This window comes from Notamacropus eugenii, chromosome 3, assembly GCF_028372415.1.
Source record: "Notamacropus eugenii isolate mMacEug1 chromosome 3, mMacEug1.pri_v2, whole genome shotgun sequence".
Classification (NCBI taxonomy): domain Eukaryota; kingdom Metazoa; phylum Chordata; class Mammalia; order Diprotodontia; family Macropodidae; genus Notamacropus; species Notamacropus eugenii.
Genome location: NC_092874.1, coordinates 32,106,311 through 32,130,959, shown reverse-complemented (window position 1 = coordinate 32,130,959; position 24,649 = coordinate 32,106,311). Strand labels below are relative to the sequence as shown.

The window sequence follows — 24,649 nt, the reverse complement described above, 5'->3', positions numbered from 1 at the left end:
TTTCATGAGTACGGTTTATGTTTCTCTCACTATAGATAATTAGAGAAATTACTGAACAGAGGATCCTAGGACCATAGATTTATAGTGGGATGAGGCCTCAGGGGTCATCTCATATAATGCTTTCATTTTAGAGATGAGGAAACTGAGATTCACAGTCTTATCCAAGTGACTTACCCAAGTTCACTCAGGAAGTAAACAGTAGAGGCTGAATTTGAGTCCAGCTCCTCTTATTTTAAATTCAGTGTCTGAAACTTATTTCCTTCAAATAGTTGTATTGCTGACATGTTTCAAGGAATTTTTTCCCTGACATAAAAGTCTATCCTTTCAACAATATGACCCCATGATACTATATAACTGTGAGTCATAGAACACAGCAGCCTTTGAAGAGTCAAAGTACAATTAGCGCTGTGTCTTCTGTGAAGATAACCATCTGGGTCACTTTACCATCAGCAGGGACCTCAGCTTGGACTTTAAACAGGTGTGTTTGTTAGTGTCCCACAGGATGCTCTATGAAGAGGCTATATGATAATATCAAATACAACAACATACGTACTGGATTGATATAAAACAAATTTAGTGCTTTGGAAGAATCTAGGTAAATCACCATTCAAATGGCAAAGGAGAGGTGAATAGTAACCAAGTCCACTGAAACCCTTTACCGCTGACGTATTTCACATGAAAAACAATCAAGCAACAAACATTTACTGAAATCTCATTATGTATAAGGTACTATGCTATGTCCTGAGGATACAAAGAAAAAGGGAAAAAGAGGCAAAGCCATTAAGGAGTTCACGTTGTAAGAGGACAGGAAGGATGGACATTTATGTCCATAGGTAGGCATATACAAGATGGAGTACACTTAGGACCACCAGGACTGAGTAGCAAAGAGTTATTTAACATTTCACAGATCCTATTGGTCAAATTCATTTTACAAGATAAAAAATAAGTAATAGCCTGAGACTGCTATCTCAAGATCAGTGATCTGATATTTTTGATCACTACACCATGATTAGCCTATTTTAACAACTTAATAACATTATCTGTATTAAAAAAATGCCTTCTAAAAATTCAAGTCAAAAGGAAATATTCTACTCTCAGCTAATATGCTCTATTTAATAAATGAAGTATAGATTTTATATAAAGAATTCTGTAATTATATTATACACACACACGCACACACACACACACACACACACACACACATTTCTGCCATTGTCGCTGATTCATTTCAGTGTGTCTCACTCTTCACGACCCCATTTGAGATTTTCTTGGCAGGGATACTGGAGTGGTTTGCCATTTCCTTTTCCAGTTCATTTTACAGATGAGAAAACTAAGGCAAACAGTTAAATGACTCACACAGTAGTATCAGAGGCTGGATTTGAACTCAGGAAGGTGAGTCTTCCTGACTCCAGACCTGGTATTCCATCCACTGTACCACCTAGCTACCCTATTTTTGTCATTACCACATCATTCTGATGTAACGCTAAACATTTTTGTGAGGTGTTTTCCTTATAATATCCTTGCAAAATATTAGAAGTATTATTATCCTCATTTTACGGATGAGGAAATTGACAACCAAGAAACCTAAGTATCTTGCTGAAGGTCATGAAACCAGGAAATGCAGAAGTAAAATTCAAATCCAGTTCCTTTCTAAGCCCAGGCCCAATATTCCCACTTCTAGACCCTATTGATTTCATAAATGTTGCCACGAAAAAGAGGTAGAGTATTTATCTGGACTATTCATTTGGTACCAAGCAGAATAATGCTTTTTATTTTTATTGGCCATTGTTACTGATTTTTACTACTTATAAGACATGCAGCATGGTCTTGAAGGGCAAGGAAGTTATTAGATGGAGTTCAAATCTCATATTTGATGCTTATTACTTGAGTGGCCATTGGCAAATCAATTCACCTATCTGGGCCCATTTCCTCATCTATAAAATGAAAAGGGTTGGATTAGATGCCCTCTGAGATTTCTTCCAAATCTAGATCTCTGATTTAAAAAAAAACATAGTCAACGAAACTGGGGTTCAAAATCTGCTTCTGACTCCAGCTCTGTAACTTTGAACAAGTAATATAAGCATTCTGAGCCTCAGTTCCCTTATCTGTAAAATGAAGATATACCACCTGTAGACTTTTTTCAAAGGGTTACTATGAAGCCCAAATGGAAAAATTTCTATAAAGAACATATGCATTAATGGTAATTTTCATTTTATTAATATTAATTGAAGTATGTATGCATATATAAATTATGTAAGGGTGTATAAGCACTGTCCCACTCCCCATAAAAAACACAATTCCCCTTGTGGATCACCCTCAAGCATGGAGACCATGTCTCACATTCCCTTATACCTTAGGGCCTTGTTTAATGTCTTAAGTCAGAGGTGTTAAACAGCTGCCAACCATGAGGACCCCAAAACTCTCCAGTATTCCCCAGTCCAGATTAAAGTTGTAATGGAAAATAGTTAACAAAAAAAATCTGGTTTGAAAACAATAAAGCTCAGAAACCACAATAAGTCAATATGTGGCCTTCAGGGATCCTTAGAGTGATCCCATAGATTAGTAGTCTCCATTTCCATTTGTTTGCTACCTCTGCCCTATACACTTTAACACTCTGCTATGTGAAAGAGGAGGATGGTACAAATACCAATTTGAATTCACTGGACTCTATCTCATTTTCAATAGGGAAATTAATAATCTCCAAGAATTTAGTATGGATTCATGATGGGATTCACTTTCTAAATGAAAATCACCTGAGAATGGGTCAATGACAAAGAAAATCTTATTAAAGATGACAAGCTATGGTAGCTTTGATAAAGCTAGAATTTTAGTAAGGGACAGGTAATGGACTATATGTCCTTTGGACCCATCTTAGCTAAGTTCAGGAATGGGGTGGGCTCATTCACCAAGTTGGCTGCAGAAGGATGGATTCTTAGGCCCAAAGTTCATAAAGCCCCTCTACATGAAAGATATTTAGTTATGTGCATATAGATTTAGTTACCTTCCAAATGAGGTTCAGAGAAAGGAGAAGGAAGGAGGAAGATAGCAACTTTATTAAATGTGTTCAGTGTAAACTTTAAGACTCTACTAGTCTTGAAAAAAAAGTAATAGGTTTAGAAAATTACTCACAAGATTACAACAAACGTGGGCCTGAAAAAGCTTGTACTGGCTAGGTCAATGAGTTTGGAGTCAGAGCAACTGTGAAAGCCACAGATATAGCGTTGGAAGATCTATGGACTTGGATCCCAGTGTCATCCCTACCGCTTACTACTTGTGTGACCTTGGGAAATCATTCCACCTCCAAGCAACCCAGATTCATCATAGGTAAAATGGTTGGCAGAGGGTTGGAGCAGACAAGCTCTAAGATTCCTTCTATCTTTAGATCTATGATCTTATCACATGGTTTCAAATCCTAAATCTGTTACTCCTTCTTTGTGTCCATTTGAGCAAATCAGTTCCCCAAATCTCAGTTTCCTCATCTGTAAACTGAAGGGGGTGAAATAAGACAATCTTTAATATTCCTTTCAACCCTTGACCCTTTAACTTTATCCTGCTCTGAAAGTTTTCCAAGGGGCTAAGTATACATAATTTCAAACATTTGTCACCAATTTAATTTTCAAGCTTTTAAAAGTTCACCCCTTTTTATTTGAGTTTAATATTTTCTTTTTCTCTCAGAACATCCTCCTTTGCCTTTTGTAAAGACATCAATGCTGCTTGTCTTTTCAGAATTTATCTGTTATCAACCCAGATCATCATGAAATAAGTCAGTAACATTTTTCTCGTGTCATTCTTTCATTTCCAAGTTGTTTAAATCACATTTCTAGAGAGACTTAAAGAAAAGATAAAACATTTATTAAAATTTTACTCTGTGCAAAGAACTGGGTTAAGTGCTAGGGATAGAAATAGGAAAAAAAAACTTTAAACCCTTATTCTCGATAAGCTCCTGTTCTTTTGTGGGATACAACACACAGGGAAGGTGGCAACTACAAGTCAGATGGCAAGATCTAATAGGCTTTAGGGTGTAGTGGCAAAGTGGATGCTAATGCCTCTTCTTTGATGTCATTTCCGATTGAGAGACCCTATCACTTTCCACTGTTGAACTATTTGACAGTGCCAAGGACTTGGAGGGAAAGAATTTTCTTCAGTAGCTATAGTTGTAGTACATGCAGGAGTAATTGCCAGGCTGTGTCTCCATAGAAGTCACTTCCCAGGATAATCGCTGAGGATTTAAGTGAAGCATGGCTAGTCCCAAAATTCTTGAGTCCAGAGTTCTGGGCTATTTCCATTAGGATCCACTGAGGGAGCACCCTTGGCTCTATTATTCTTTTTAGTGCAGTGTTATCCACTGCATCAGTGTTTTGGGGGTTGGATGACATTCTAAAGTCATGAAGGCTGGCATTGTCTGTGTTTAAGATTATTAATGAATCCCAACCCTAAAATGCATAGTACTGGTAAACATATGGCACAGATAAACACCGAAGATTCACCAAGTCCTTTATTGATAATAATACTCTCAGCTCAAAGTTGCCTGCAAGTTTAGCTGGTTTTACCTATTAGGTCCTTCGGTTAGAAATGATGCTAGTTGATTGAAACTGATATATAGCTTAGTGACTGACCCAAGTTTAAGAAATGCTGGACATCTCAGATCAGGTTTCTGTTCAGAGTAAGGCTCTGTAGGAAAATCAATCCTTGAAAGGTATCTTTGTGGATTTGATAGACTTGATTGTGTTGCAACAAAATGACCTCCAAAGTTCTGCCACCACTGGGAACCTGAAAGTTCTTATATATTGTTTAAGACAAGTTCAAGGTACTAAGCTTCTTTCAGCTATGGCACAAGTTCCTGGATATACTGTTTATCTTTGTGCCTATCAGGATTAAACTCTCTCAAATTGATGGTTCTGGTCAGGTTAGTAAATATTTGTACCATGGTTGCATCATGAACAACTAAAAAATGTAGCTCTAAGAGACTCTGAAAGGTTCCCCACAAAAGAAAAAGGGCTGTTCCTTAGTTGTATAATTTTTAAGAATGAATTTCCTACAAATGATCCATTAGGAACTACAGAAATACAATTATGAAATTCTAGCTTCTTCAGGCTTGGCAATGCTTCAATATCTTGAGGAAATTCTACCAAATTATTATAATTCAAGTCCAAAGATTCTAAATTATCTAATCATTAAAACAGCGTTGGCTCAAGATCATAATCTTATTGTTCTGAAGTTATAGAACCAGAAACTTTGAAAGGTTAGTGAAGGCAAAGTGATGGTTGCTTGCGATATTGTTGCGAGCCTAAGTCAAAGCTTGGAGAGTGGCAAGGTTGCTAAGTGGCTGGACAGGGAACTCCCTCAGATTGTTGTCATTAAGCCATAGATGTCATCACTAAAGAAGCAACTCAAAGCCCTCCTCAGTAACAGAGGAAATAGTATTGGTGTCTAAGCACAAAAACTGTAGAGGGCTCAGTTCTCGAATAGCCTCACCAGGAATTGCTTCCACCTGATCCCTCTGGAGTGTTTGAACTCTTTCAACTCAGGGAAAGTGTTTGGATGAATGAAGGAAAGGCCAATAAAATGGAGTTTTTCTAGAAAAAAGACATGGTCTGATAATCAGGCGATATTATTCATACTGTTGTCTAAGGAGTAGGTAAAGGTGCTCAATCCCTTGGTCCCAAATATCAGTCCCTTCTCTGTAGTCCTCAGCTCTGGTTGCCACAGCAGAGAGTTGGCCAGGGGTGGAAGGGGAAGCAGGATTAGGCCCAGTGGAACTACCCAAGGCTTGGAACAATCCCCAGCAAGGCATGGCTGCTCCCTCCTTTACTTCCTGAGCCTCTGTGCCTCAGCCTCCACTGCCTTCTCTTCTCTCACCTCTGCAAGGTCATCACAACCACTCCAAGAGACAGCACTCCTCCTTTGCCTGTCTGTTAGCATGCCTGATTAGAGCAAGTCTGCTTCCCTCTGCTCCTCTTAATGGCTGCATGGAGACTGCACTGGGCTGGGCAGGGTTTCAGACCCTGGGCCAGCCAACAGCAATGAGACAGCACCCCCAGTCTCTCCCTCCCACCACTGCTGCTGCTGGTACTCCCATGCAGATGCCCTCTTCCTGGCTTAGGACCCCAGGTAGCAAAAGGGTCGCCCTGCTGGGACGCTGATTTTTCAGACTAAGCTAAAAATCTCTGGTGCTTTTTGTATTCTTTATACACAAATTATGGTGAGAGTTTGCTCATCTTATTATTGTAATGGCCAATATCAATATAAGGATTTTGCATTTTCACAAGGCAAACGGAATTTCTAGAAACCCATTTAAAAAAACAAACAAAACATGTAGTTTATCCCTGATACTCTTCTATTCAACTAAGAATTTAATCTTTTATTGTTCACTAATAAAAGGCAAAGTGAAATGGTAGGTAAAGGAAGGATCACACAGGGTAAGGGATGAAGTGTGATGTGGGAGAGGAGTTCTCACATCACTGACCTCTCAATAATATTAAAGTGTGTGTATGTATGTATGTTAGAGTCTTTAGTACCTTAAAACTTCAATACGACTTTTGGAATATCCTGAACATATTTTACCCATCTCTATCTAGCAAGAAACAGAAAGGGAGAGACCAACAGAGAGACAGAGACAGAGAGAGACAGACAGACAGAGAAACAGACAGAGAGAGACAGACAGAGAAGGGGAGAGAGAGAGAGAGAGAGAGAGAGAGAGAGAGAGAGAGAGAGAGAGAGAGAGAGAGAGAGAGAGAGAGAGAGAGAGAGAGAGACATGGCTGGCTTATGTTGGATTAGAGAAATGGCCTTGGAGTAAGAAACACCTTGTGGATAGATCTTGCAGGTGATACATACCAGCTGTGTGATCCTGAGCAAGTTACTTGGCCGGTCCCCATTGGTAGAGGGTTTCCTTCACTGAGAGTTTACCAATTCAATCACAAACTCAGTCAAAAACAAATGGTAACAATGATCATTCATAATATGTAATTTACATAATGCTTTCCTCAAAACAATCCTGTGAGTTAGATAGTAAAAATATATTTCTCTCTCTTTTCTTTACAAAAGAGAAAAATGAGTCTCAAGGTGGAGTGATTTGCCCAATGTCACGCAGGTAAAAAGTGTCAGAGGTGGGGCTCAGGATCTCTGGCGTCTTCCCAGTGCATTTTTCTATAGTTCTGTAATATGTATCCATATGAAAACTACAGATTATGAACATGGATTTGAGCTTAGAAAAATATCAAAGCTTCATAGTTATCATCCTGAAAGAAAACCTGGATAGATTCTCCAAATATGATGTTCTAGTGTTCCCATCCATAGATAAGAGAGGTACCACAATTGTTAGTCTATTTGGGATGAGTGATCTCAACAATTAAGGATTTTCAAATCATTATCTTGAAAGCAATATTCCTGCTATTGCTTCTTCTCTGTGTTTTTTATCTGTCTCGCTGCCCTTACTTCAGGAGGTGACAAACAAACAAAACAAAACCTGGGATTAAAGTGGGAAATGTTTCCATTTTCTTCCAGGACAACAAATTCAATTAAAAAAAGAATATGGATAATCAAGCACTCAATTAAAATATATCTATTAAGTTCCTGCTTTAGGCCAGATGCTCTCCTGGGTCCTGAAAATTCAAAGATGATGAATGAAATCATACTATATACACTGATATATATATGTATATATATGCTACATGTGTTTATAGATACTAACATGTAATAATGGATGATTTTGTAAACCTAGAGGTTACTAGTGTGGGAACTCTCTCTGCCAACAGTAATTACTTATTAATTATAATATATGGAGTGAGGGAGAAAGGGGAACCAAGGTTGACAGCAAGATTGTGAATCTGGGTATTGGGGAAGATGGCAGTATCCTTGGAAGAATGGTCATTTTTGGCAGTAAAGATAATGAGGTCTGTTTTGGACATTTGGTGTTTAAAAATTCCATAGGATTTTTAAACTTTGAATTGTCCAATAGGCAGTTAGGGATGAGCATTAGGAGTTCAGAAAACTAGGGCTAGATACACAGAATTACCACATGAAGATGATAATTTAATCCATGGAAGTGAATGAAGTCGCTGAGTTAGAAAAAAATGGGATTGGACCTTTGCTTTTACAGGAACAAAGAATTCCTAGTGCAGAAACTCTCGAGGCAACTAGGTAGCACAGTGGGTAGACCATTGGACTTTGCATCATGAAGACCTGAGTTCAAATCCTGCCTCAGACACTTATTAGGTATGTGGACCTGGCCTAGTCTACTTCACCTCTGTCAGCTGAGTTTCCTTATCTATCAAATTAGGGTAATAATAGTCCCTACTTCAGAGTATTTTTGTGAAAATCAAAGGAAATACTATACCACGTCTTTTCTAATAGTAATAGTACTGTTGATGTGAACAAGAAATAAAAAGTGGGGATGGAGTGAATCTCAACAAAGGAGTAAAAGGCAAACCTTAAAGTGCTGTACAAATCTCACCTACAATAACAGTGTTATTATTATTTATTATGCCAACCATCCAGATGATTGGCCTTCTGGTTTCTCCTCTCCAACAAAGTTTCTTCTGTTGAGTACGGCACAATCACCTATTTCATAGATGTTGCCCAGAATTTTAGAATTAGTAGGCAACTGGCAACCATGTAACCCAACTTGCATACTCTCACATACGCACCACACAAATATACCCATTAGGTCATTATCCAGCCTGTGCTTGAAGATACCCAATGAGAAGGGACCCACTACATTTCTAGGTAGTTCATTCCTCTTTTGGACATCTCGATTATTTAGTTTAGTTTTTTTCCCTTGATGTCAACTCTAAATTTATCCCTTTCCATTGCCTGTCCATTGCTCCCAGTTCTGCCTGCTAGAGACCACTAGTCCAAATCCAGTGTCTCTTCTACATGACAGGCATATATTTATTGAATATTTTGAATGTTCAACATATTAAATATTTATTTGCCATATAAATCCCTATATACTTAAAGATAGGCATCATGCACCCTCTGAGTTTTCTCTAGGCTTAATATTCACACTTCTTTCAAGCAATTCTCATTATGTCCACTCAATTCCAAATTCACTTACCATGCCTGCTCACAACCTAGATATTCTCAGTTCCTCAATCTCACTCACCTCCCATATTCAAGCTGTAGCCAAGGCCTGCCAATTTCACCTCAGCAGCATCTCTCTAATAAGCGCCATTCTCTCCTCTGGCACGGCTACCCCATGGTGCAGGCCCTCATCATACCTGCACTATTACAACTGCTTGGCGTTGTGTATGCCTGTCTCAAATCTTTCCTCATTCTGATTCATCCTCCATTCAGCCACCCAAAGGATTTTCCTAAAAATACAGATCCAATCATGTTACCATCGCCACGCCCCCACTCAGTTAACTCTAGTGGCTCCCTATTACCTCCAGAAACAAATACAAATGTTCTATCTGGTCCTTCATAACATAGCCCCCTTATACTTTTCCAGTCTTATTCCCCATTACACACTCTTCAATCTAGTGATGCTGGCCTCCTTGCTATTCCTGCAGCAAGACAGATTCTCTCTCTGTCTCTCTGTCTCTCTCTGTCTCTCTGTCTCTGTCTCTCTGTCTCTGTCTCTCTCTCTGTCTCTCTCTGTCTCTGTCTCTGTCTCTCTCTCTGTCTCTGTCTCTCTCTCTGTCTGTCTTTCTCTGTCTCTGTCTCTGTCTCTCTGTCTCTGTCTCTCTCTCTGTCTGTCTCTCTCTGTCTCTGTCTCTGTCTCTGTCTCTCTCTCTCTCTCTCTCTCTCTCTCTCTCTCTCTCTCTCTCTCTCTCTCTCTCTCTCTCTCTCTCTATCTATCTATCTCTTGTCTAGGGGTTTTCTCTGGCTATCCCCCACCCCAGGAATGCTCTGCCTCCCCATCTGCACCTCTTGACTTCCCTGGTTTCGTTCAAGTTCAAACTAAAATCCTACCTTTTACAGGAAGCCCTTCCCAACCCCTATGCATTCTAGTGCCTTTGCTCTTGAGTATTTAAATATTTCGTTTGAGCATATTTGTACATATACATTTGCTTGCTGTCTCTTTAATTCCATTGTAAGCTCCTCCAGAGCAGGGATTGTTTTTCAACCCTATTTATAACTCCAGCACTTAGTATAGTGCCTGATGTATAGCAGGTATTTAATAAATGTTTAATTACTAAGTTTCATTTCAAAGCTGGTCTCTCTATTAATCTAGATTCTTTTGAACTCTTGAATATTGATCAGCCAGATAAATGTCTAAATGTAGTTTTTAATCCCTGACTCATCTACTTTTTCTGTTTACTTTCAGAGTGACCAAGAGGGGATGGAGAAATTCTGGAAAGTGGGCTGCCATGGTCTTCTATGAATTCATGCTTACCAGCATCAACTGGGGATTGGCTATTCCTCAGTAATCTTTCTAACAATCTGCTCACTCTACAAAAGCCTACTCTCCATACACTGTTTTGGGAAAAAAAATCTAGTAAGCACATGAGCAGTCAAAGCCAAGTATTTTATAAAGACTGAAGGGAGAAGGACCATTAGCATTTTGGGTTGGGAGAATACTCATGAAGAGTTAACATTTGGATTAAATAGCCTACTGAGGTATCAGTACGATCTCAGTAAAGGGAAATGGAAAATACCTTGAACAAAAACATGGAGGCAGGTCATATATGCAAGAACAATGATGTGTAAGTTCAGTTATAAAACAGATAAATGTTTGGCTGTAATAAAAAGTGTGAAAAGCTAGGTCACTAACCTGCTTTCATACAGAGGGCTTTGACTGCCAGAATAGGGAATCTAATATTTCCCCAGGTGGAAAAAGGAAACCAAAGAAGGATTTTAAGCAGTGGGTTAACATAATCAGATCTCTGCTTAAGGAAAATCAGTCTTTCATCCCATGCAGCTGTCCTATAGGCATCTGGTTATCTGCTCTGAAGCCCAGGGAACAGTAATCACTCCAATATGATCATTGGTATTGGAAAGGACTTGGCAATCTACTACCCTATAACCCACACTTATTTCTCTTGACTGCCTAGAACAGGGGTCAACAAACTATGACCTGGGGCCAAATCCATCCCCCTCTCCCTCCAGTTCTTATGTAGTCAAGAGCTGAGAATGGGTTTTATATCTTTCAAATATAAGAAAATCACTCTTAGTTTTGGGCTGTACAAGTACAGACCCTTGGCCTAGATCAAAGCTTTTTCTGCTAGCCCCGACTAAATACTAAAAACTCTCTAAGAAATAGAGAGGCTTTCTCTACCTTTTTCTCTCTTTTTCTTTCCTCTGTTTCACATTCTCTCTCTCCATGTGTCTGTGTCTCTCTCTTTGTCTGTTTCACATTGTCTCTGTCTCTGTCTCTCACTGTCTCTGTATCCTTGTCTCCGTTTGTCTCTGTTTTTCCCTCTCCCTCCCCCTACCCCCATCTCTTTCTGCCTCTGTCTCTCTGTCTCTCTCTCTGTCTCTCTCTCTGTCTCTCTGTCTCTCTCTCTCTGTCTCTCTCTCTCTGTCTCTCTCTCTCTCTCTCTTTCTCTTTCTTCCCCCCCTCATCTGACCCATGATTTTTTTTTTTTACCAGTTTAGGGACCTCTGAGGGTTTCTCTAACCAATTTAGCACAAAATTTTTCTATTACATCTTTTACTCTTAAAGATCTGCTCCAGCCCTGAGAGGTCACCTGACTTTTCTAGGTTAACCAAATCAGCATGGGTAAGAAACAGGACTAGAACTCAGGTCTACATTGCAAGTAAGCAAGGTCCAGGGGAACTTTTCCAATTAACATCCTCAGACTGAATCAAAAATTTAAAGGAGAGAATTCTGAATTGGAGATGACCTGTCTAACTCTGTCACCTTGTCTAAGTCCCTTAAAGATTCTGAGCCTCAGTAAAATTATGTAGAAAGTGATAGCATTGGACTAAGTGACCTTGGAGATCCCATCCAGTCTGAACAGTGCACAGACTTTACTTAACCATACAAACACTTGAGCAACAATTCTTGAAATCCAAGAGACTGGAATAGTTCATTACAGCTTTCACATTTACCTCTACTATTTAGTTATGTATGTTAATGAATTCTGACTCTCTGTGACTATCTTTTCTGTCCAGAGTTTTGTGGTTCAAAGTGTATAAATTGATGACATAATTCCAATCAAGTACTACTGAAATGGATGTGCCCACAACATCTCCATTTTTCTAAATTACAAAGGATATCTTGATTTTTAATTGAAAGACCAAAATATGCAGATTTTTTTAAAAGAAAGAAAAGTGGGAAAATGTATATAAAGAAACAGAAAAAATATGAATTAAGCAAAGATTTTCCTGTCTGATCTTTTCCAATGTACTGGAAAATGTGCCTATGATGGCTCTCACCACATCTTTTTTTTTTCTCGTGCTTGCCTTTGAAATATCCTCTCTGTACAATCATGCCCTTTAGTATCATAAATTCTTCCTTTTCTTTTTGGTATTTCCATCTTTCTCATTCTGCATAAAGGTAATATTACTTGCCAGATATGTTTCTCAATTTCAATTCTACATAGCCTGTTTTGAAAAATGGAGACTGATAAAAGGGAAAAAAACCTACTCTTTGGGAATATAATCTTGTCACTGGGTTGATCATTTGGAGAAAATTCTAATCTCAATTCATTTGAAATATGAAATCCCCAAAGCACTTATATTGCCTTAGCTCAATTTATTTAAACCCTAAAATGGAAACATATTTTCTGACTTTTACATAGTTCACTGGGGCACTTCAGATCCCATTAGCAATATTCCCTTGCTAATTTTAATCTGAGCATAAGTTTTCTACCTAACTATATTTATTTAATATACCAGATCCTGACTACTATAGTAGATACTTGAAAAATAATAAATTAATATATCCCCGAATTCATGTAAGTAATATATGCCAGATTTGAACGTAGCAGAATTATCATGAGCACTAAATGACATGACATGTATAAAATGCTTTGCAAACTTCAAATCAGTAAATCAATATTGTTTTGTGTTATTATCATCACTGTACTGGTATGAACATTTTATAACATGTAAAAATTGACATTTTAAAATGGATAAGGTAAAAATGAAACAAAATTTGATCCTTCAAGTAATAGGGAGCCACCGGAGTTTGTTGAGTGAAGGGGTTGACCTAGTCAGCTTTACACTTAGAAGCATTATTTTGAGTGGGGATTGATGTGATCAGGGAGAGACTTGAAAAAGCAAGTCCAATTAGGAAATTATTGCAATAATCTAGATTAGAGATGATGAGTGCCAGGAGTCAGTGGTGGTTCTGTATGTAGAAAGATATGGTCACATCTAAGAGATATTATGAATTAATGACTAGATTAGTGATTGGATAAAAGTAAGGGATAATATACCATGCTATGGCTGAATACCTTGGTGCCTGGACAGATGGTTGTGTACAAAACAAAACCAGAGAAGCTTGCAGGAGGGCTATGTTAGAAGGGGGAAAGATAATTGAATCATAGCCTACTCTTGTCTGTTTTTTTCCAGTGCTACTCACTCCCATCAAAGTAAAACAATACAATCAAATAAATAAAACTCTAAAAAGTGCATAAGAGAAAGGGGTTACTGACACGGTCACTATTCCTGAACAAAGATCTTACATGTAACGTATGCCAGATATAAGCAAGAAGTGCTTGAGGAAGGGGACACGGTGGAGGAGAATGGGAGGTTGCCAAGGTGCTTAGGGGTTGAACACAGGGAATTTTGCAACTGATGTGAATGTCTAGGTCAGGATAAGTTACAATTATCCTGAGAGACCCAATGGAATCCCAAAAGGGCAGAGATAGGAAGGGGCATGGGGGGATGGTTAAGGAACTGAAATAGTTGTGCTGAATACAAGTCCCTAATTGGCTCTGGGGGAAAAAAGTTATATTATAAACCTTTTTCTACCTTTACATTGGCTTCTTGAGGGATAAGCCATTGCCCTCACTTTAGATACCTTGTAAATGAATTCCATCACTTGAAATCCTAGCAAGTATATACTGGATGACTTTAGATTCTCTCTGGTGATAATCAGGTTTCATAGGTAGGGAAACTACATTTGTAAAATCCATTTATCCAATTGTTTACGCCACAAAGAAAATAGACAGTGATAGTGCAGGTAGCTGTAGAGGAAAGGAAAAGTCAAAACTGAGACCACAAGGATTTTCTCTGATTTGTGAAATCAGGCCTCAATGTCAAACAGCAACAGCACTGAGCTAGAGGCAGAGATTACTCTATGAAGCTATTAAGGAATCATGTAATACTTTTCCCCCAAACCACTGTGTTCTGTTTAAAATTGTCTTTAAAATAAATGTTTTGGAAGAAGAGCTCAGCAGGTGTGGAAGTAAATCCGAAATCTGTTAGTGTTGTCAATTAGGACAGAAATAACAATAGAAACTAGTCCTGTGATTTCACTGGTATAAGAGAATCCCAGGGGATGAATCTCTCTCTCCTAGTTCATCATCTTCTTTGCAATGTACTTGCCTAGAGTACTTAAAAGTTAAAGGACTTGGCCAACATTGCAGAGTCAGTATGTATCAAAGGTGAGATTGGAAATCAGTTTTTTCCAGGTCAGATTCATTTAAAAATGGGTAGAGATAATTAATCTGTTAGCACCTAGAAAGGGGAGGAGAGCTGATGGAAGGGGACCAAAAATGATGAGGCTAACATAGATGACTTTGAAAGGTCCCAGTTAGGTCAAAATTCGAATATTCCCTCTTTTACAGTAATCTGATTCTTCTGCATATACTGTATGACTATAAGGTCAACGGGCAGCTAGATGGCACAGTGGAGTGAGTACAGGTACTGAAGTCAAGGAAACTCATCTTCCTGAGTTCAAATCTGACCTCAGTCATTTCTTACCTATGTGACCTGGGCAAGTCACTTAATTCTGCATGCCTCAATTTCCTCATCTGTAAAATGAGCTAGAGAAGGAAATTGAAAACCTCTTCAATATCTTTTCCAAGAAAATATGGAGTCTTGGACACAACTGAACAATGACAACTATGTCAGTCTGCACAGTTTTACCAAACCACATCAAAACTAATTTCTTCTTCATGTATAAAGATGCAAAAGAGATGAGTGTTCTCAGTGAGTAATGGGTTCTAACTTTGAGAAAATCCATGGCAATTAAAAGCTCTGAATTAGACTTCATTCTTGGCTAGGCTGCACTCCTAATTCCCTACTTTCTCTGCTATCTCAAAGAAATCCTTTTACCCTGAGAGTTCACTCTTCTCCCTAGGATAATTTACATAGAAAATATCCTCCATCTTTGTGGCCTCTCCCTTTGATTGACTAGGTCTTCCCAGAACTTCCACTTTTACGAGGATACCTCAGCAAATCATATCCTCATTTCTCTCTAGGCTGTACTCTTGACTCTCCATAATTTTTTTACCTTCATCATTTCCCTCCCCTCTTCTCCTCCATTTTTAGTTTCCTTTCATTTATCTTCCCAATTCATAACAGTTTTTTTGAGGGAAAAAACTGTCTTTTTGCTTGTATTTACATTTCTGCACTTGACGGAGTGCCTGGCACACTATAAACATTTTAGAAATGTGCATTGGCTTGACTTGATTAGTCTATGATGGGTAGATAGATATAGATAGATAGATAGATAGATAGATAGATAGAGCCATTTGATGACAAATAGGTGATCATTGTTAGCTAAAGCTCCCAGGAGCATAAGCAGGCCACCTAAAACACAAGGCTGATTGAAAGTGAATTGTTACCTAAAGCTTAGAGATAGATAAGTGATTATTAACACTTATGCTTCCATGAAAAATGCAACAAATTGTACCCAGGTGTTTGTATTCCTTCAAATCTTTCTCCAAATTGCATATTGCCAAGTTTTGCATTGTAATTAATAATTATTATACCTTCGGGGTGCTGCTTTGTTTTTATAGAAAAGGTTCATTCATTGGAATTTGAGTCAGCCACACTTAGGGGCAGATCATTATATGATAACCCACATGACCCTTAAATTGACTTATTTAAATAATTCACACTATCTTAGAAAAACAATCAACAGGATAGAATTCAAATACCTAGATGTTTGTGGTCCTTCCATCTTCCTTATGATATGGGTGGGGGACACACAAAGCCTTGCATCTATATAAGTAAATATGATTTATATGGATATTCATGAAATGGCCAAAGAGAGAAGGGTTTCAATATTTACTATATGTACTAGGAAACAAACATAACTATAGCCAAAGCTGTAGAGAACTTTGCTGCATCAATTAATGCATAAAAATGTATTCATTCCCTCCTGAAATGAATTTATAAGTACAAATTAAATAAAACTCAGCTGACATATGTTGAAGTTCTACTATGAACTCATAATTGGTAATGGAGAGGTAAACAAAGCACTTCTTGCCTTTAAGAAGCTTACAAACTATTCTTGTGGGGTAGATAACACCACATACAAAATAAGGATATTTTATAAACTTATTATACATTCATATACTTTCCATAAACTTACCATATAAAGCACATATAAATACACACACACATATGTATATGCAAAGAGTAAAAATAAGGCTAATTGAATGAGGAAGGAACCAGCATCTGGTTGGTCAGGAAAAGCCTCCCATAGGAGATGGCAGCTAAGCAATTTTTTAAGGAAATGAGGATTTTATGAGGTGGCCAATATATTCATGAAGGGAGAGGAAATTGTTATAATTTCCCAGATGGCCCCTGAGGACATGATTTACATTTAGGTCTATTTAGGATGGCTTCCTTCTGAGAAAGAGTGTTGCATAGTGAAAAGAGAGAGAGAACCTCAAAGAAATCCTAGGTTGAAATCTAAGCTCTCCATCCCACTCCCACACATCAAAGGTCACCCTAAGCAAGCCAAAACTCCTGGACATCTACATTTAAACAGTTCTCATTTAAAAACTGAAAGAATCCCTACCTGAACAACACACAAAGCTGCACACACAAATATTACCTACTTAGTTTTCAAGTCATTGCATTATTTACTCATCCTCCTTGCTCTCGTTCTCACTGCCATCTCATAACAGCTCCCCACTCCCCTGAAAACACACAGGGATCAGCTTCCTAACAACAATGTTTTTCTAGTATCCATTGGCAGGTGAACATCTTCCTTCCCTTATAGTCTGGAGTAGAGGAGAGAAAAGGGGCATTAACAACTTTAAACAGTCGCATCTGCCCCATGCAAGCTCTCTGCTTCTCCCAGAGCATCTCAGCACCAAAATATACATGGCTACATAATTTCTGGATAATAGCTGTAATTTTATGAGATAAATTATCTGCAAGCTATGATACTATTTGGATATTTCCAAAAAGTATCCATTCTTTTTCCCTTCCATCCAATTGACAACAATTTCATTTGACATATGATGATGGAAATTATGATTATATAAACATAAAACTTATTGAATAATCATGATTTTTCACCAACATAAAAATCATGTTTTACTTTTCACTTGAACACACCTGCGCACCCCAAAGTTTGACCTTTCAGCTCAACTTTCCCATTCATAGGTTGAAGTTGTAACTCTCACCTAAATGTCCTCTAGAATCCCCTCTTGTTCTCAGACTCATTATTTACTATATCTCATGCTAATAAAACATAAATAACTTAATAATACCCTTAAATAGATATAACCATATAAATCATAAACAGAATGATAATATTGACAATGTATTAACAACGGCTACATTGATAGACCCCCACAAGAGGGCTCTACCATAAAAAAGGGCAATTCAAGGTGACATCGCCCACTGGAATTCATGTTAAACATCATTCCCCATTTCTGTTTTGTTTTCTCTTTAAGTTATTTCATTTTGTCAATCAATCAATCAATCAATGAACAAGCATTTTTAGTTGCCCACAAGTTACTAGGACGAGCACTGGGAACAAAAAAGAGTTAATCTGTTAGCTCTAGAAGCTGACATTCCAATAAAGGAAAACAGCACATGTAGAGGAGTGGTGGCCATGGAAAAGAGTTTTAGTCTGGGAAGACACAAGGTGGTGAGTGTACCATGAGGCATTCAATAACCTCACTCCTTCCAACAGTAACATTAGTACTGATTTATTACTGTTCCCAGAACAAGAGCAACACTAGCATATTCTAAAATGATAGGAAAAGATTTTTATAGCCATAGGAATACCCCTTCAGGCAAGAAACTCAGTTCTGCTCAGTAAACATTTATCATAAATCTTTTATCATCAGTGCATTCGTTCTCTTAGCTACTGGGTATACAAAGATGAAAGACGAGAAATAGCTCCTGCCCTTGAGGAGCTTACACTATAATGGGGAGATAAAGCATCTATAAGGTTCAGTGGATACAGATACTAATACAACGTCAGGGATTTTTGCTGTAGCAATGCTTTGCTAACATAAAAACAGAATACATATGTAAGAGCATTTACTATACAACTCAGTACATATTGGATGCACATCTCAGTGCACACTTAAATTTCAAATACAGGGTTCTTTGGAAAAGTGCAATAAAACTTGTGTCCAAAGTGCCCCCCTAAATAGCCTAGTGTTTTTTTTATCACTGTGTTCTTCATTCTTCAAGAAGTAGAAGAAAATCCTTAAGTTAGTGTGATATCTCGGAAAAAGAGGTAGAATTAGAATTAGGAAGACCTGGATTCAAATCCTGCCTCAGACATTTACTGTCATGTGATCCTAGACCTGTTCCTTCACCTCTCTTCCTTCTTTGTAAGGTCCCTTTCAGCTCCAAATCCAGGATCTTAGGGTCCCCAGAGGGATACCTTTAAGGGTTGAAGAAAGACACCTTACTATCTAGACAATGGGTTCTTATCCTGGGGTCTAGAAACTTGTTGCTTTTCATATTTGAAAACTGTTTTTTGTTTAGTCATTTCAGTCACATCTGACTCTTAGTGACCCCATTTGGGGCTTTCTTGGCAAAAATACTGGAGTGGTTTGCCATTTCCTTCTCCAGCTCATTTTTATAGATAAGGACCCAGAGGCAAACAAGATGACCAGCTTGTAAATGTCTGAGGTCAGATTTGAACTCAGGAATATTCATTTTTCTGACTGCAGGCCCAGCATTCTATCCACTGTGCCACCTTTGATATCTGTATTTCAATGTAATTGTCTGTGTATTTTATCTTATGGACTTAAAAACATTATTTTCAGTAGGGGTCCATAAACTTGATCAGACTGGCTGCCCAAGGAGATCACAACACATGAAAAAAAAAGGCTAAGAAGCCCTGTTCTAGAGGGTACCTTAACTAGGGCAGCCGTAAGATTTGTCACTCATCACAGTACATTATTCTCAATCATCCTGGTTGGATACCGAGTCACTCTTGGAAAGTCAATAATAGTATAGTGGAACAAGTAATAGAAATCGATTTCTGCACTGACTTTTTTCCTTTTTATGAATGCAAGAACACCCACCTAACTTACAGGTCATTTCTGATGCAGCAACGTGTTCACAATAAAAAGATAGAAGGGAAATTCTTCTGCGTTGAATCTGGGACCAAGACTTCTGACATATCACCCAAGTGTCTCCAGGCCATTATAGTTGTGATCATTGCTGTCCCAAGTGAAGATGTCTGCTGGTTTGGGCCTTGGAAATTTATCAGAACCATTTTGGCCTTGGAAATTTATCAGAACTGTTTTGGCCTTGGAAATTTATCAGAACCCAGTAGGAGTTATATGAGTTCTGAACTATTTATAATCAATACAGTATGGTACAGCACTATGACTTTGCAAACATCTAAGTGTACAAAGAAAAAAAGAAATGGAAAAGTACTTGTCTTTATTGCATTCTTCTAAAACAGTGCTTTAAAAAAAAAGTACTGACATGCACTTTAGTTTCTAAAAAGAAAACTTATTTCAGATTTAATGCTGTCTAAAATAGATGGCAGGCAAAAGTACTCCCCATCCACTGGAAAGGATTTTGTGAAAACCATGAAGATTGAAACGGGTCAGCAAACTGCATTTTGTGTGTGTGTGTGTGTGTGTGTGTGTGTGTGTGCGTGTGTGTGTGTGTGTGTGTGTGTGTGTGTGTGCATGCACAGAGACAACCTTCTGCTACCCTTCCCTATCAGTCAGTATGATAAACTTCCCATCATCTGCCACAAATAGGTCAGAGCCATGATTGAAACTGACATGGAGAACAAGCCTAATCAAGTACTAATCAGTCTCAATTACCTGGAGGAAAATCCCTGGTAGTTGTTTAGATTAAAGTGTCATGGCTCAATCTGGACTTCTTATAAGGAGGTAGCCACACTCCCGAGGAATCTCAGTGGAGTTGACAAGGCCAGGAAGTAGACCTGCCCCCCTTGATAGGAACCACAGGAAGAGTGGGCACAAGGCAAAAGAGAGAAGCTCACACTGCCCTCATTACCCTGTGGAGAGGTCATAAGGACATGCTTTTCAACTTGAGCTTTTCTTCATGGCTGACATTTCCAAAACAAAATAGTTCTTTTTCATAAATGGAAGAATGAATCTATTCTGATAGCAAGTTTTAAGAGTTGTCAAGTTCAGATATTTCTATCTCAGCAATAACATCTCTATTTCACTTGTTGCTACTACAGTTCAGAATTTACTTATGGTTTGCTTGAACTATAATAATAATGTCCAGATTTTTTCCCCAGCTAATACTTCAAAGAAAATATAGACTCCATTTTTTCTGATAAGATGGAGGCCACCGGACCTGCCATCTGCCCTGCAACTTTGCTCTCCAGACCTCTGGGCAGGGCCATCCACCCTCATGAAGCATCCTAAAGGTCTCTATGCCTTGCTTTCTACCCTGCATCTGATTGGTAGTATGTGGGTTGCCTCCTCCCTCTAATTAGAATATAAGATTTTTGAGAGCAAGAACTACTTCCTTTTATTGTCATTATTATTTGTACCCCAGCACATAGCAAATTATTTGGGAAAGGTAGTAACTTTAAATGATCTTCCCTTTCATTCCAAGACTTCCATTTCTTGCTTCTCTGAAGGAGAGTTCCTTGAAGGAAGTCTTACCTTCTACTGATAGGCCTGGAGTTAAGACTGAGACTGTCTTAAGGCAGGGACTATTTTTGGCTTTCTTTGATTTCCCAACACTCACCACAGTGCCTAGAACATAGCATCATTAATTAATCAATGCTTAATTAATACTTGTTAGCTTGACTTGACTCCAATCTATCAATACCTCTGCCAAAGTAAAGTTGCTTGCATACGCATCTGATCACATAGCTCTTCTGTGAAAAATGAAGAGCCATTCTATAGTTCCCCACTCTTTATTACCCAAGACACTGCTTTTCAATTTCCATCCACCTCTCTGCATTCTTGGTCCTTACACAGATTGTCTACCTCACCTGGAAAATCAGACAAGGTATTCACGTGATGTATCTGGCAAAAATGTCAGAGTTCTGGAAGAGGGGAATGCCAAGATCTTGCTGGCATCGCAAACAGGTAACATTTTACAGAGTCAGGATGAAAAAACTTTGAATCTTACAGTGACCATCTTAGACTTAAACTTCTGTGAGAAAGGGAGCTTCTATGATGATGGTTTAATTTCAAAATAGAGAGGATGGGGTAGATAGCAGAGAACATTGACAAGAACAGTGAGAAAGAATGGATTTGAAGGGTGTATTATTTCCTCATTCTATTTAGGAAATATGCATTTCTGACCACATCCTTTAATACTTTCTATCAATAAAATCATTTTAATTGCTGGAAATCTAACCTAATTGCTAGAAGTCTAATTGGAAACAGGTAGGTGGTGCAGCAAATAGAGCTCTGAGCCTAGAATTAGGAAGACCTGTGTTTCAATCCAGTCTGAGCTGTGTGGCCCTAACCAAATGGCTTAACCTCTTTTCATGAGAGTGTCCTTATCTCTAAAATGAGGACAATTCTGGCACCTGCCTCTTAGGGCTGTTGTAAAGACAGAATGAGATCATGTTTACAAAGCATTCAGCATAGCATGTAGCACATAGTAGGTGCTATATAAAGACATTGCCTTCCTCTCTTCCTTCCTTTTACAACTCATACTCCTCCATTTCTTGTTCTAATTCAGACTGCACTTTCTGTTCTATGGAACTGTGTCTTTCTTGCCTACCTCTAAGTATCATTTCTGACTTATTTTAGAAGAACTCAGCCTCTTTCCTTTTCATTTAAATCTTATTCCAATTCTTCCTCCAGGAAACTTTCCTCAATTAATTTCACCCTGTCTCCAATCTACCAGCACAGTTACTAGCCAGAATTAGTCCTTCAACATCTATTTAAAATTATTCTATTAATTTGAATGTGTTTGCTTTGGTCATGTTTTCTTGTCTTATACTCCCTGGTGACAGAGATAAGGGTGAGAGCGGTCTCTGTGCATTATTCTCAAGGACCCTTGGTTAATGATGCTGCAGGCCATGTTGAGTAGAGAGGGGACCCCAACTCTCACTGCAGCTGTTTCTCTTGCACCATATTGCCCATTTGTCCAAGAATGTCCTTTATTTTTTTATGAGAATCAGCCTAAATCTCAGTGTGTCTCAAATTAAGAAATGTTTTGGATCTTGCCCTGCCTCAGACACCTGATAGCCCTGTCACCCAGGGCAAGTGTTTCTGTCCTCCCATTGTTCTAAGCAATCTAGGATTGTAAAGATGTTCTTTACCAGAAATTGACTATGCCCATGAAATATCAGGTCTAGTCTAAAGCAGTAATTACTAATTATCATACAAGATAATTATACCAGAATACACAGAATAACTGTGGTTTTGTTAAGATGAGAAATTTCTAGCCTGGGAAGTCCTTTTATGACTGCAGGTAAATGATAAACCATCTCTTTTGATTATTATTTTTGGTATTTGGGAAGGGGAGCAGGTAGACCACGTCCTAGGGAATTCAGATGTACATATCAAGGCCTTTTATTCATATTTTTAAATTTAGATTGGTTCTCCCTACGTTCCTCAGGCTTGAATTGCAACGTTCATGACCCTATTGTTAATTGGCATGGAAGCTTTGAATTCCTCTATTCTAACCTGGGCTGTTTTGCCCTTCTTTAGACTAGTGCCCCTCTCCCTCCCAGGGGCTCATCATATGGGAGCTAGAACCAGTACAGATACCCAACTGACTTTAGCTCTAGCTCAGAACTCCCAGACTCAAGCACTGAATCAGTTCAACTTCTCCTTGGAACAGAGATTACAGGCACAAACCACCATACCTGGTCATAGAGAGGGTCAGACAAGGTCACACAGCTACCAAGTGGCAAAGGGTTGGGCTTGAACAGAGTACTAATTAACAAGGAGCAAGCATTGTATTCACTAGGCCAAGCTGCATCCTATGAGAATCCTAATGGTATATTCAAAACAGGTTTGCTTCTTACCTCACATTCTACAAGTGAATTTTAAATTCAACTGAAAGAAACCTGCAGACAACATAAACAGGAGTCTCATTGCCTCAGGGGTTCACTAACTCACTCAAATAAAAAGACAACTACCATTTTCATTATCCAAGCTCAAAGAAAGAGAAGCAGATCAGAGAATTGTCTTTCCACTGTGAAGATGAAAAAGACAACCTCCAGTCATGAGCTCTGAGACTCAGACAATCGAGGGGTTTCTTCCTAATTAATTTGCCTCATTTCCTAGACTTGATTTTTCCTTGTCACCAAACCACCATCCTCCATGCTGCAATCACCTCAGCTATGGCCAAGCCTTTTCCATTCTCTTCTGCCAAAGTATGCAGTAGACCCATTCAAAAACTGGCTTAACAGGTTGGTCCTCAGGGTGTACCATGTGTTCAACATTTTGAATTTGACACTCACTGTCCAGGTTGAGCCTTATCTTCCATATTGCCGACTTCTTCTTTCTCCTGTCATTTACCTTTAAGTTCCTGAAGGGTAAATACTGTAGGTATATCTGTAAGATGCCCAATTACTTTATAAAATGCAGATCAGTGTGATGAGTATAAAATAATTGAATGGTTGAACAGAACTGAATGGATTTTCTGCATGTACAAACACCCTGGTGGATTTTTATTTATTTGCTTGCTTTGTTTCCCTCCTTAGCTTTTCCCCACAATGGAGAGAGTGCCAGGCCTGGAGTCAGGAAGATTCATCTTCCTGAGTTCAAATCTGGCCTTAGGTACTTGCTTGCTGTGTGACCCTGGGCAAATCACCTGATGCTGTTTGCCTCAGTTTCTTCATATGGAAAATGGGCTGGAGAAGGAAATAGCAAACCACTCCAGTATCTTTGCCAATAAACCCCAAATTGGGTCACAAAGAGCTGGACATGACTGAAATGATTGGGCAGCAGTGGCAGCACAACATACTGTATTAATAGTCAGCAATAGTCGGAACTTCAACTTTATGGATATAGAATCATAGATTCAGAGCTGGAAGGGACGATGGGAATTACTCATCTAAAACCCTGTTTTTATAGATGAGGAAACTTGGGCTAAGAAAAATGGAACAACTTGTGGAAGGCCAATAGGTAGTAACAAGTTTAGGCTTCAATACCAGGTCTTCTGCATAGAGGTCCACTGCCATTTTCATCACACTATACCGTCTCACCAGTTTCTGAGATCTGATTTCTGTTTCTTCCCTTGTGTCTCTCTCTTAGTCTTTCTGTCTCTCTGTGTCTGCCTATCTCTCTCTCTCCCTTTCTCTCCCTCTTGCTCTCTCTCTCTAACCTCTCCACTCTTTGACAACTAAATGATAACTTCATCGTCCAAAAGGCAAAGGAACTCCAAAGAGGAGCTGTTATTCCAGACCT

At 38.6% G+C, this 24,649-nt stretch overlaps 1 protein-coding gene and 1 pseudogene across 1 annotated transcript in view; both read right to left on the bottom strand.

The window, feature by feature from the left end:
- The window catches only part of LOC140531797 (uncharacterized), a 209,287-nt gene that overhangs the window by 39,522 nt on the left and 145,116 nt on the right, over window positions 1–24,649 (bottom strand). The gene's annotated exons all lie outside the window — the stretch shown is intronic.
- LOC140497859 (leucine-rich repeat-containing G-protein coupled receptor 4-like) lies at window positions 3,461–23,726 on the bottom strand (annotated as a pseudogene).